A 12,361-nucleotide genomic window follows, 5' to 3' on the forward strand; every position below is an offset into this window, starting at 1 on the left:
ACTTACAAAAAATTATACTTGTATGAAATCCATGATTAAGATAATAAAATAATAATAAAATGCAAAAAGAATATCCAACAAGTCCAAAATTTAAAAACACATTAAACATATATGCCACATAATCATAGTGAAGAGTATTATAGGATGACACATGTACAATAAATTCACAATTTAAAACCACATAAAATGCAAAATAGGAGGAAAATATGAAAATATAGTAATGTAGATAGGGTTTTTTATTTATTTCAAAAATAAAAACCGCATAGGCACCGCCTAGAGCCCAGCCCAGCCGATTTTTCCAACAAATTTGCAAGAAAACACCTCGGGCCACCACCGCCTAGCGCTTTGGCCGTTTTTAAGAACATTGCCCAAATGGTAGAAATAAGTCTTTACTTTGCATGTATGTTCTATTGAATTTGCATCAAGAGATGATGTACAACTAAAACGGCAGCTTTCCAAGTACAAATCAGAGAGTAAATAAATTGCTCCCATCATCAATTTGCACCTGATTATACTAACTTTATATTAACAATCTATGTACAACAAAAATGATTCACATGCTTTACTTCATCAATTTGCACCTGATTATACCAACTTTATATTAACAACCTATGTACAACAAAAATGATTCACATGCTTTACCTTTCTTACTTCACTGTTCTTGGGGCCCATCACATTCTTCTCTTGTCCTGCATTCAGAAACACTTTGAAACTTCTTTTTAAAACTGTAAAGACAGAAATTTAATCAACTAAATACAAATATATTGAAACACTGAGAAGTGGAAAAAATAGAGACATAAAGAGTTCATGGAAAGATCAAACAGTGAACAAATCATTATTTTTTTATTTATTTAGAAAACATGCTAACAAATAACTAAATGAGTACCAGCTGAAGTCCTTAAACCATTGTTGTAGAAATAAAGAGAAATACTTAAGAATAAAGTTGAGATAATTACGTAATGAAATAACTGATTGATTTGGAAGCCATTAAATCCAAAATCTAGCCTCTTTTTTAACACCACATCGCGCTAAAGCTAGGGCGTCACCCGTAAGTGGCGCGCTGTGTGGCCCGAGCACAGTGGTAAGTGAGCAAGGGTCGCTGTATCTCCATCGGCACCCGGATGCAGTGTTAAATGAGCAAGGGGGCCATAGAAACTTCTTTTCGAACGACTCCACTCAAAGTTGTTTGAGAGCATATGCTCCTATCAACTTTACCCGGGACACACAAAAGAAGTACTTTGATCCTATTAGACGGGGGAGGGTGAAGAAGCTAGGACAGAAGGGTAGAGTTCAAGAGAGCAAAATGCGTTTAGGAACGTGGAATATAGGAACCTTAACGGGAAAATCTATGGAAGTAGTGGAAGTTATGGTGAGGAGAAGGATAAATATTATGTGCCTACAAGAAACTAAGTGGGTTGGTAGTAAGGCAAAGGATCTAGAAAACTCAGGGTTTAAACTTTGGTATTCGGGCACAAATAGAACGAGAAACAGTGTTGGCATCATCGTGGACAAGACCTTGGTACAAGATGTTGTAGATGTCAAGAGGGTAGGAGATAGAATGATGGCAATCAAGATTGTAATAGGACAAGAACTTATCAATGTGATTAGTGCGTACGCACCTCAAGTAGGGTTGGATACGAGTTCGAAGGAGAAATTTTGGGAAGATCTTGGAGACTTGGTGCAAGGAATTGCTCAGACGGAGAAGTTATTTATAGGAGGAGATTTAAATGGACACGTGGGCAGGGAGACAGGCAACTATGGAGGTTTTCATGGTGGCCATGGTTTTGGGGAGAGAAACGAGGATGGGGAAGCTATCTTGGATTTTGCAATGGCATATGATCTCTTCTTAGCCAACACCTTCTTTAAGAAGAGAGAAGAACATGTGATCACCTACAAGAGTGGGTCGTCAAAAACACAAATAGATTTTCTTCTAATGAGGAAAAGGGATCGTATAACTTGTAAGGATTGCAAAGTTATACCAGGAGAGAGCGTGGCTAATCAACATCGCTTGTTGGTGATGGATGTACATATCAAAAGAGTAAGACAAAAGAACAAGACTTGGAAGTGCCCAAGGACTAGATGGTGGAATCTAAAAGAAGAAAAACAAGTCATTTTCAAAGAGAAGGTAATCACCTACTGTGTGTGGGATAGAGAGGGGGAAGCTAGCCAAATGTGGGATTCCATGGCTAGTTGTATCCGAAAAGTAGCAAAATAGGTATTAGGAGAGTCCAAGGGCTTTGCCCCACACCAAAAGGAATCTTGGTGGTGGAATGAGGAGGTACAAACAAAGGTGAAAGCTAAGAAGGAATGTTGTAAAGCCTTATACAAGGAGAGGACCGATGAAAATGGTGAAAGGTATAGAAAAGCGAAGCAAGAGGCGAAGAAAGCTGTCAGAGAAGCTAAGTTAGCGGCTTACGACGATATGTATAAACGACTAGATACCAAAGAAGGAGAATTGGATATCTATAAACTATCTAGAGCAAGGGAAAAGAAGACAAGGGACCTAAACCAAGTGAGGTGCATTAAGGATGAGGATGGAAAGGTTCTTGCTACAGAGAACGCGGTTAAAGACAGATGGAGAGGTTATTTTCATAATCTTTTCAATGAAGGACATGAAATGAGTGCTTCTTTAGGGGAGTTGAGTAACTCAGAAGAGTGTAGAAACTACTCTTTTTATCGTCGAATTCGGAAGGAAGAAGTGGTTGTAGCTTTGAAGAAGATGAAGCATAAAAAAGCAATAGGCCCAGACGATATACCAATCAAAGTGTGGAAACTTTTGGGAGAGACAGGTATAACATGGCTCACTGACCTTTTCAATAGGATTTTGAAAACGAAGAAGATGCCAAATGAGTGGCGAACGAGCACTTTGGTGCCTATCTACAAGAATAAGGGCGACGTACAAAATTGCATGAACTATAGGGGTATTAAGCTAATGAGTCATACAATGAAGCTCTGGGAGAGAGTCATTGAGCATAGATTGAGGCAAGAGACACGCGTTTCGGACAACCAATTCGGGTTCATGCCAGGGAGCTCCACCATGGAGGCAATCTATCTCTTACGAAGATTGATGGAAAGATATAGAGATGGGAAAAAGGATTTACACATGGTCTTTATAGATTTGGAAAAAGCGTATGATAGGGTCCCAAGAGACATTCTTTGGAGGATTTTAGAGAAGAAATGAGTACGAGTAGCATATATCCAAGCTATAAAGGATATGTATGAAGGAGCAAAGACTGCCGTAAGAACTCATGAAGGACAAACCGAAAGCTTTCCCATAACTGTAGGATTACATCAAGGCTCATCCTTAAGTCTTTACCTTTTTGCGTTGGTAATGGATGAGTTAACAAGACATATTCAAGATGATATTCCTTGGTGTATGCTTTTCGCAGACGATATAGTGTTGATAGATGAAACTCAGGAAGGGGTAAATGCAAAGCTTAACCTTTGGAGAGAAGTGTTGGAATCTAAAGATCTTCGCCTAAGTCGATCAAAGACAGAATATATGGAGTGCAAGTTCAGTGCAAATGGAGGCCAAAACGAGTTAGGGGTGAGGATCGGAGATCAAGAAATACCAAAGAGCGACCGTTTTCGTTACCTAGGATCTATCTTGCAAAAGAACGGAGAATTAGATGAAGATCTTAACCATAGAATACAAGCTGGATGGATGAAGTGGAAGAGTGCATCCGGCGTGTTGTGTGACCGCCGTATGCCACTGAAGCTCAAGGGAAAATTTTATAGGACGGCAATAAGGCCGGCGATGCTGTATGCCACAGAATGTTGGGCGGTGAAACATCAACACGTACACAAAATGGGTGTAGCGGAGATGAGGATGCTTCGTTGGATGTGTGGGCACACAAGAAAGGATAAGATTAGGAATGAGGATATCCGGGGTAAAGTAGGAGTAGCCGAAATTGAAGGAAATATGAGAGAAAATCGGTTACGGTGGTTTGGACATGTGCAAAGAAGGACTACTGACGCTCCGATTAGAAGATGCGACTATGGGACAGAGGTTCAGGGCCGAAGGGGTAGAGGAAGACCTAGGAAAACTTTGGAAGAGACTCTAAGAAAAGACTTAGAGTACTTGGATCTAACGAAGGACATGACACAGGATCGAGCACAATGGCGTTCTAAGATTCATATAGCTGATCCCACTCAGTGACTTGGATTTTCCAAGTTTCCAACCGAGAAGTTTTCCTCACTCGGGAAATTAAGGGAACACTACCCCAACCTACATGCTCCACTCAGAAAGCTTCAACATACAAGCTTCAACAAAAGAAAATTCAAAGAACTTAGCGAAGAAGGCTTTGGTGTATTTAACACAATACGTTGAAATGAAGGAAAGCTTATTTATTGATATCCCCGATAAGCTACAAATATGTACATATACATGAGTCAAAATAAACACACAAGAGGGAGCCTTCACAAAGGTTGCTTAGGAGAAGTCTCAGCAGTCGGTAGAGCCCCAGAAAGAGAAGGCACCGGAGGGGGATCATTTGGAGCCTCAGTACTTGACAGAACCCTAGAAGGAGGAGGCATCAGAGGTTGATCATTTGGAGCTTCATTACGCGGTACAGCCCCAGAAGACGAAGGCAATAAATGCCTTTGGAACAAACCCACAAATCTCTGATGATCAAGTAAAACCTGACCATCAGTTTCCTTCATCTGGTCAAGCTTCCTCTTCATGTTTGTAGCATAGTCATATGTGAGCCGATGCAACTGTTTATTCTCATGCTTGAGCCCCCTAATCTCCTGTTTGAGACTCATCACTTCAACCGCCAATGATTCAACTTGGCGGGTTCGAGCAAATAGGCGTTGGGCCATATTAGACATAGAACCTGCACACTGAACACTGAGAGCCAGCGAATCCTTAACAGCTAACTCATCAGACCGTTTGGAAAGTAGTCTGTTATCTTTGGAAGTGAGAAGGTTCCTGGCCACCACCGCAGCGGTCATATCATTCTTCATCACGGAATCCCCAACGGTAAGAGGACCAGTAGGGGAGACGAAGGATGGGCGCCATATGTTGTCTGGAGAAGGCGGGGCTGCCTCTTCAACAAGGTTCAAGTCAAAACGACGGTCGGATGGGCCAGACATTTTCAAAGGTGTTGAAGAGAGAAGAGGTCGGACAAATCAAGATCTTAGAAGTGCAAGAATGAAGCTTCTACTGGTGGAGATTCAAGTGTGCTTTGGAACTTAATGTCAGTCCCTATAAAAATCTGCACTCGACGGAGGTTCAGAAATCGAAGAGGCGCCTGCTCAGAAATCGAAGAGGCGTTTGCTTTCTCAAAAGCTGGGCTGCTTAGAGATCACGAGGGTTGATCTCAGAAATCGAAGAGGCGTTTGCTTTCTCAAAAGTTGGGCTGCTCAAAGACCACGAAGGCCGATCTCAGAAATCGAAGAGGCGCTCGCTTTCTCAAAAGCTGGGCTCTCCAGAGACCACGAGGGCCGATCTCAGAAATCGAAGAGGCACCTACTTTTCCAGCCTTGTCAGCACCTGTCACACGCACACTCAGCTTTGCGGAAATTATGGGCATTCTGTCAAAGACTTCTGGGGAAGTAGAAAACACATGAATCTTACTGTTCAATCATCCACTTCCCACACGCAACAATAGCTCATGGGTACCACAGATAACTTTGCCAAAGTTCTCTGCCAAAGTTGAGCACGTGAAGCTTGCAGCTCCCACTACATCGCTCTGACCAAGAAGGGTAAAAGAATAGCAAAGAAACAGCACTAACAAAGTTTAGACCCATAAATTTTGAAGGTCTACCTACCATATTATTACCCACAAGGGTAAAGGAACAGTACCATTGCTGGATAATTGGAAAGTCTCTGTGTGTCAACCTCTGTGCTTCGTGGCAAGGTAGACTAGCAAACATGCCCAACCTTTACTCACATTCGAGAAAACACTCCCAATAAGATTGCTTGCTCCAAAATCGAAGAGGCACCATCCTCCGAATCTCAAAAGCCAGACTCCCAACATGACTACTTTCTTAAAAATCGAAGAGAGGGTAAAGGAACAGTACCATTGCTGGATAATTGGAAAGTCCCTGTGTGTCAACCTCTGTGCTTCGTGGCAAGGTAGAGTAGCAAACATGCCCAACCTTTACTCACATTCGAGAAAGCACTCCCAACAAGATTGCTTGCTCCAAAATCGAAGAGGCACCGCCCTCCGAATCTCGAGAGCCAGACTCCCAACATGATTACTTTCTCAAAAATCGAAGAGACACTGCTCCCCGAATCTCGAGAGCTAGACCCCCAGCATGATTGCTTTCTCAAAAATCGATGAGGCATCGTTCTCCGAATCAATCGAAGAGGCGCTCGCTTTCTCAAAAGCTGGGCTGCTCAGAGACCACGAGGGCCGATCTCAGAAATCGAAGAGGCACCTACTTTTCTAGCCTTGTCAGCACCTGTCACACGCACTCAGCTTTGCAGAAATTATGGGCATTTTGTCGAAGACTTCTGGTGAAGTAGAAAGCACATGAATCTTACTGTTCAATCACCCACTTCCCACACGCAACAATAGCTCATGGGTACCACAGATAACTTTGCCAAAGTTCTCTGCCAAAGTTGAGCACGTGAAGCTTGCAGCTCCCACTACATCGCTCTGACCAAGAAAGGTAAAAGAACAGCAAAGAAACAGCACTAACAAAGTTTAGACACATAAATTTTGAAGGTCTAGCTACCATATTATTACCCACAAGGGTAAAGGAACAGTAGCACTGCTGGATAATTGGAAAGTCCCTGTGTGTCAACCTCTGTGCTTCGTGGCAAGGTAGACTAGCAAACATGCCCAACCTTTACTCACATTCGAGAAAACACTCCCAACAAGATTGCTTGCTCCAACATCGAAGAGGCACCATCCTCCGAATCTCGAGAGCCAGACTCCCAACATGACTACTTTCTCAAAATCGAATAGGGTAAAGGAACAGTACCATTGCTGGATAATTGGAAAGTCCCTGTGTGTCAACCTTTGTGCTTCGTGACAAGGTAGACTAGCAAACATGCCCAACCTTTACTCACATTCGAGACAACACTCCCAACAAGATTGCTTGCTCCAAAATCGAAGAGGCACCGCCCTCCGAATCTCGAGAGCCAGACTCCCAAGATGATTACTTCCTCAAAAATCGAAGAGACACTGCTCTCCGAATCTCGAGAGTCAGACCCCAGCATGATTGCTTTCTCAAAAATCGAAAAGGCATTGTTCTCCGAATCTCGAGAGCCAGATACCACAGACCACTTTTTCAAAGTGCTCTGACAGAGTTAAAACATGTGAAACTGGCAGCTCCCACTACCGTGCTATGACCAAGTAGGATAAAGGAATAGCATTACTACTTGTTGTTAGGGAGACTCCTATATATGTCAACCTCTATTCCCAACGGACAGGCAGACCTGCAAAAATGCTCAACCCTTCATCATATCTGAGAGGGCACTCCCAACGAAGCCTTTCGAAATATTCAGCTTTCTTTCCCCCCGATAATACCTCTGCAAACAAGCCATACTAGAGCAAGAATATCTCATATCATCAGGGTTAAAAGCAAGAGTATCCCATATCATGCTTTTTCCCTGTCTTTTCTTTTGGCCTTGTTTTTACCTGTAAGACAAGGAGAAAGAGAGCAATCAGTCAGCACTTGGAATCAAGCTTCCCGCCAGGAACTGACTGCCTGGAACCCCTTACCTGATTACTTACCTGGCATTGCTCTCGAGTACTCATCTTCAACATCTTATGTTTCCAGGGAAGATTCCGCATCTGCTTGAGGAACAGATAGGGCAAGTGCGAAGGATACAAGGAAGCATGTGGAGACAAGCGTAACAGCACACGTGCCGATACATCCATTACTCTGTCAAAAGCAAAAGTATCCCATATCAGCAGGGTGGAACGTACTCTAGATTTGATGGACTTGTTTTGACCCTCAAATTCTTCAGTCGGCCTTATACTCTGGAGGAAATCAGAAAACCCTCCAGCTCAGTTCAAGAATAAGCTTGTGGAAAGTTACTTCTTCAAAAGCAAAAGTATCTCATATCATCTCTTCTCATTTTTCTTCTCTTTATCCTTCATGCTGCTGCAAGATGGGGAGAAGGTGAACAATCAGTCGGAGCTCTGATTGCTTACCTTGTCTGTCACCTCTTTCAGCAGACCCCCTAGCTCGGCGACTTGGGGGACTCCTACTACATGGTTTGTATCGCGCTTGACCAAGCCTGAAACTACAAGTAAGCTTCAAGTGAAATTGATACATTACCTTGTGCATCTCCACCAGTTAAAGATACCACCCCTGGATGGAGGAATAGTACTTCCAGAGAAGATGCCACATCTACCTATGAGACAGATAAGGCAAGTCAAGACGACACCACACTCCGATACTTAGAAGTTTCGTGATTACGAGATCATTCTCCCACAATATTTCCTAATGTCATTTGTACTAAACCATTCACTTGTACTCACTAAAGGAGAGCTTGAACCTATGTACTTGTGTAAACCCTTCACAATTAATGAGAACTCTTCTATTCCGTGGACGTAGCCAATCTGGGTGAACCACGTACATCTTGTGTTTGCTTTCCTATCTCTATCCATTTATATACTTATCCACACTAATGACCGGAGCAATCTAGCGAAGATCACAAAAAGTGACCGTTTTCGCACCTAGGATCTATCTTGCAAGAGAACGGAGAATTAGATGGAGATCTCAACCATAGAATACGAGCTGGATGGAAAGAGTGCATCCGGCGTGTTGTGTGACCGTCGTAGGCCACTGAAGCTCAAGGGAAAATTTTATAGGACGGCAATAAAGCCAGCGATGTTGTATGACACAGAATGTTGGTTGGTGAAGCATCAACACGTACACAAAAGGGGTGTAGCGGAGATGAGGATGCTTCGTGGGATGTGTGGGCACACGAGAAAGGATAAGATTGGGAATGAGGATATCCGAGGTAAAGTAGGAGTAGCCGAAATTGTAGGAAAGATGAGAGAAAATCGGCTCCGGTGATTTGGACATGTGCAAAGAAGGCCGACTGACGCTCCGGTTCGAAGATGTGACTACGGGACAGAGGTTCAGGGCCGAAGGGGTAGAGGAAGACCTAGGAAAACTTTGGAAGAGACTCTAAGAAAAGACTTAGAGTACTTGGATCTAACGGAGGACATGACACAAAACCGAGCGCAATGGCGTTCTAGGATTCATATAGCCGACCCCACTTAGTGGGAAAAGGCTTTGTTGTTGTTGTTGTTGTTGTACTCATTTACTTGGTGCGATGGCAAGTGTCTTCGCCCATGAGCGGTAGGTCTCGGGTTCGAGACTTGGGAGCAGCCTCTCTATAAATGGGGGTAAGGCTAGCCGACATTCACCTCTCCTAGACCCTGCGTAAAGCGGAAGCCTTGTGCACTGGGTACGACCTTTTACTCATTTACAAAATATATTAAAATTCATATAAACTAATAAAACCCAAAAAAAGGAAAACAGAGCTTGAAGTTTTTATATGAACTTACAACAAACAAATAATTTTTTTTTTCTGCAACCAAGTAGCTGATTGTTAAGCCAGAGGTTCTGAATCCCAGATCCAGAAAACGTTTTGGGCAAAGGACCAGTAAAGTTATTGTAAGAAAGCCTCAGGTTTTGCAAGTTCGGAAACAAATCGAACACATCAGGCAACGACCCATATAAATTCACATTACCTGCAGCGAAAGTGACCAAGCTGGAAGCTTCAGTGAGCTCTGAGGGGAAAACCCAAGAGTCGAGATTGACGTTCTGGCTCATGCTAAAAATCTGCAAGCTCGAGAGGCCCGTGAAGCAGCCGGCCGGAATGGAGGTGAAGTTGTTAGTGTCGAGGTAGACTTCTTGGAGGGAAGAGAGGTTGGCCAAAGAAGGAAAGGCACCAGAGAGAGAGTTGCTCTGGAGAGAGAGAGAGTGGTGAGCTGAGAGAGAGTTGATAATAGAATGATTAACCCATTTGCTATAATTGTATAATCAATAGCATTTAAAATTTGTGGTTGACTTCAAAGAATGAACTACTTTATAACAGATCAGATTCTTTATGAATACCTCTTGAAGTGCTTACCGTTATCGAGGCCTTATGCTACCAAAAAAACATCCAAAGTAAAACTGTTTTACAGAATCCAACACCAACCTATCACAGCTCAATGATCACTCAGAACACTGAACGGAAAAATCAAAAAAAAAATCACCATTATAAATTATCATCCGTTTCATTTTCTTAAATCCACTAAAAAAAGCAAAAAATTAAAATGAAATTAAAAAGGTGAACCTGGTGGTCGCCGCTGCTGCTGCCGATGATGAGGAGGTTGAGATCACGTGGTAAACTTCCTGCCTTGCAAGTTGGGCGATTCGCGGGGCGAGGTGGGCTGTCAATAACTTAGCTCAGGCTCAGCAACGTCAAACCGCAAGACCATAACTAATGCAAGTTAGAATGTACCAATCAAATAATGGGTTTAAGGATGCATTTCAGAACGCTACATAGCAAAAATGTCTATTCCAAGTTGAGCATAGATCGGAGAGAAGAAACCATCCACAAAGTGAATAAACCACCATGTGATATAGAAAGTGATCGCTATTGGAAATAGGATCACATTGCAAAAGAGCAAAGAGTGAGCAGCTAATATGATATATATATATATATATGAGCAAAAAGCAATCTCAAAGAAGGAGAACGAAGCTTTGATCTCATTAGCTACTACATAACGGATAAAAAAAAAAAAGGTCGTACCCAGTGCATAAGGCTCCCGCTTTACGCAGGGTCTGGGAGAGGTGAATGTCGGCTAGCCTTACCCCCATTTATGGAGAGGCTGCTCCCAAGTCTCGAACCCGAGACCTACCGCTCATGGGCGAAGGCACTTGCCATCGCACCAAGTGCGACCTCTCTACTACATAACGGATGCATCAAAAAAAAAATCCACACATACATGACATTAGCGTAAAATTATTTGAAATGGGCTCAGTCTAAAACTTGTAATAAGCTAAGTTGTACATTTCTTGAATTCATCTGGCAAGGGGCAAGTTCTCTATCTTAGCTAACTTGTAATATACTTCTACTTTCAGAAAGAGAGAAAAACAGATTATAAATACATGCCGACAATCTAAGTTTAAATTCCTATCACTACTAAAGCACTCCATCTTTCAACTTTAAATCATAAGAAAAATCACAAATCCACCAACTTTAAAGATATTTGACCCTCCTCACAACATAGAATTGATGGTTTACACACAGTATCAAACAGAAAATAGTATAGCTTATGAACATGATTTGAACGAAATAGAAGCCAGAAGAAAGAAATGCCCACCATCCTGTCATGAACTTTTTTGATGCCCAACTTCTAACAACTTTGGAAAACGTCTGCACAGAGATAAGAAGAGATCAGAATGATTGTTATGAAGATTAAGAAAAAGGAGCACAAACACTCAAAGCATCGGAAAACTTATGCCCCAACTTAGGCCACCAAAAAAGTAACAAACTTTGACACACTGTAACTGTTTCTTCTTCTCCTTCCGATTCAGAGTGTATTATGTTGGAAAACTGGACTGGGCATTCATGTGGCTTCCCTTTCTCCGGCCAAAACCAAACAACAGCTTGCTCATCTTCTGCAATTAAAATACAACAAACAAAAAAAAATCAAAATAATAAGTTAAAATTTAAAATCTCATATGGGTACGTTGGGTTCGATATTTTATCAATTGTTGTTTCTGAGTTGTGTTTTTTTGCGGATTTTCACAACCAAAAATAATCCTTAATACCCAGGCCTAAATTTCTTGTTCGGATTTTATCAGATTTTTTATACCGTATAACTTACCAATTTCCATTGTGTTTGAGAAGATAAACTGCTTTTGTAGAACTTTAAAATTCTAAATTAGGATAAATTGCTTACCTTTAGCAAAATGGATTCTACCGCTGTTCTTTACAGGCGACGGTGAATGTTTGGGTGCCGCTGCTGGTTGGGATTGTGCTAGTTGTTGCACACGCGGCGTTGAGGTGGACCGATGGGTTGCCGTGGACGAAGAGAGCTCTGCTTTGTTGACTGGTTATGCGGCGCGATTCTGCGAATTAATGGATTTGGATGAATCAGTGATGGCGGTGTTTTGGGTAAACTATTTGGAGAAACAATTTACAGTCTCACACGGTGGGGAAGCATGCAGAGAGAAAAGGTGGGTCGACAGACTGAAACGGTGTGGGGAGGAAGAATCTAGAAATGAAATAAAAGACCAAAGACTAAGATCTAGGTGCTTAAAAAAAAAATATCTATGAAAAAAAATTATGAAGGTTTTAAGTGTTTGGTAAACTGAAAAAAAAAACTTATTTTGGAATCTGCTATGAGAATAAGCTGAAATCAAAGGAAAAAGCTGAAGCTGCTATTTGTAG

The 12,361-nt window shown here is 42.0% G+C and overlaps 1 long non-coding RNA gene across 13 annotated transcripts; it reads right to left on the bottom strand.

The window, feature by feature from the left end:
• Positions 1-388: 388 nt before the first annotated feature.
• Positions 389-12,187, bottom strand: LOC103450887 (uncharacterized). 13 transcript variants are annotated; one of them, XR_011572796.1, is made up of 7 exons: positions 11,871-12,187; positions 11,461-11,586; positions 11,289-11,341; positions 10,256-10,402; positions 10,033-10,146; positions 9,666-9,882; positions 389-689 (listed from the first exon to the last, which is right to left on the bottom strand). It is a non-coding gene; the product is annotated as an uncharacterized lncRNA (long non-coding RNA). The 13 variants fall into 13 exon arrangements; XR_011572795.1 differs by having other exon boundaries at positions 10,049-10,146; positions 11,871-12,180; XR_011572793.1 differs by having other exon boundaries at positions 10,049-10,146; positions 11,436-11,586; positions 11,871-12,180.
• Between the last annotated feature and the right edge of the window lie 174 nt (positions 12,188-12,361).

Source organism: Malus domestica, chromosome 11 (assembly GCF_042453785.1).
Source record: "Malus domestica chromosome 11, GDT2T_hap1".
NCBI lineage: Eukaryota > Viridiplantae > Streptophyta > Magnoliopsida > Rosales > Rosaceae > Malus > Malus domestica.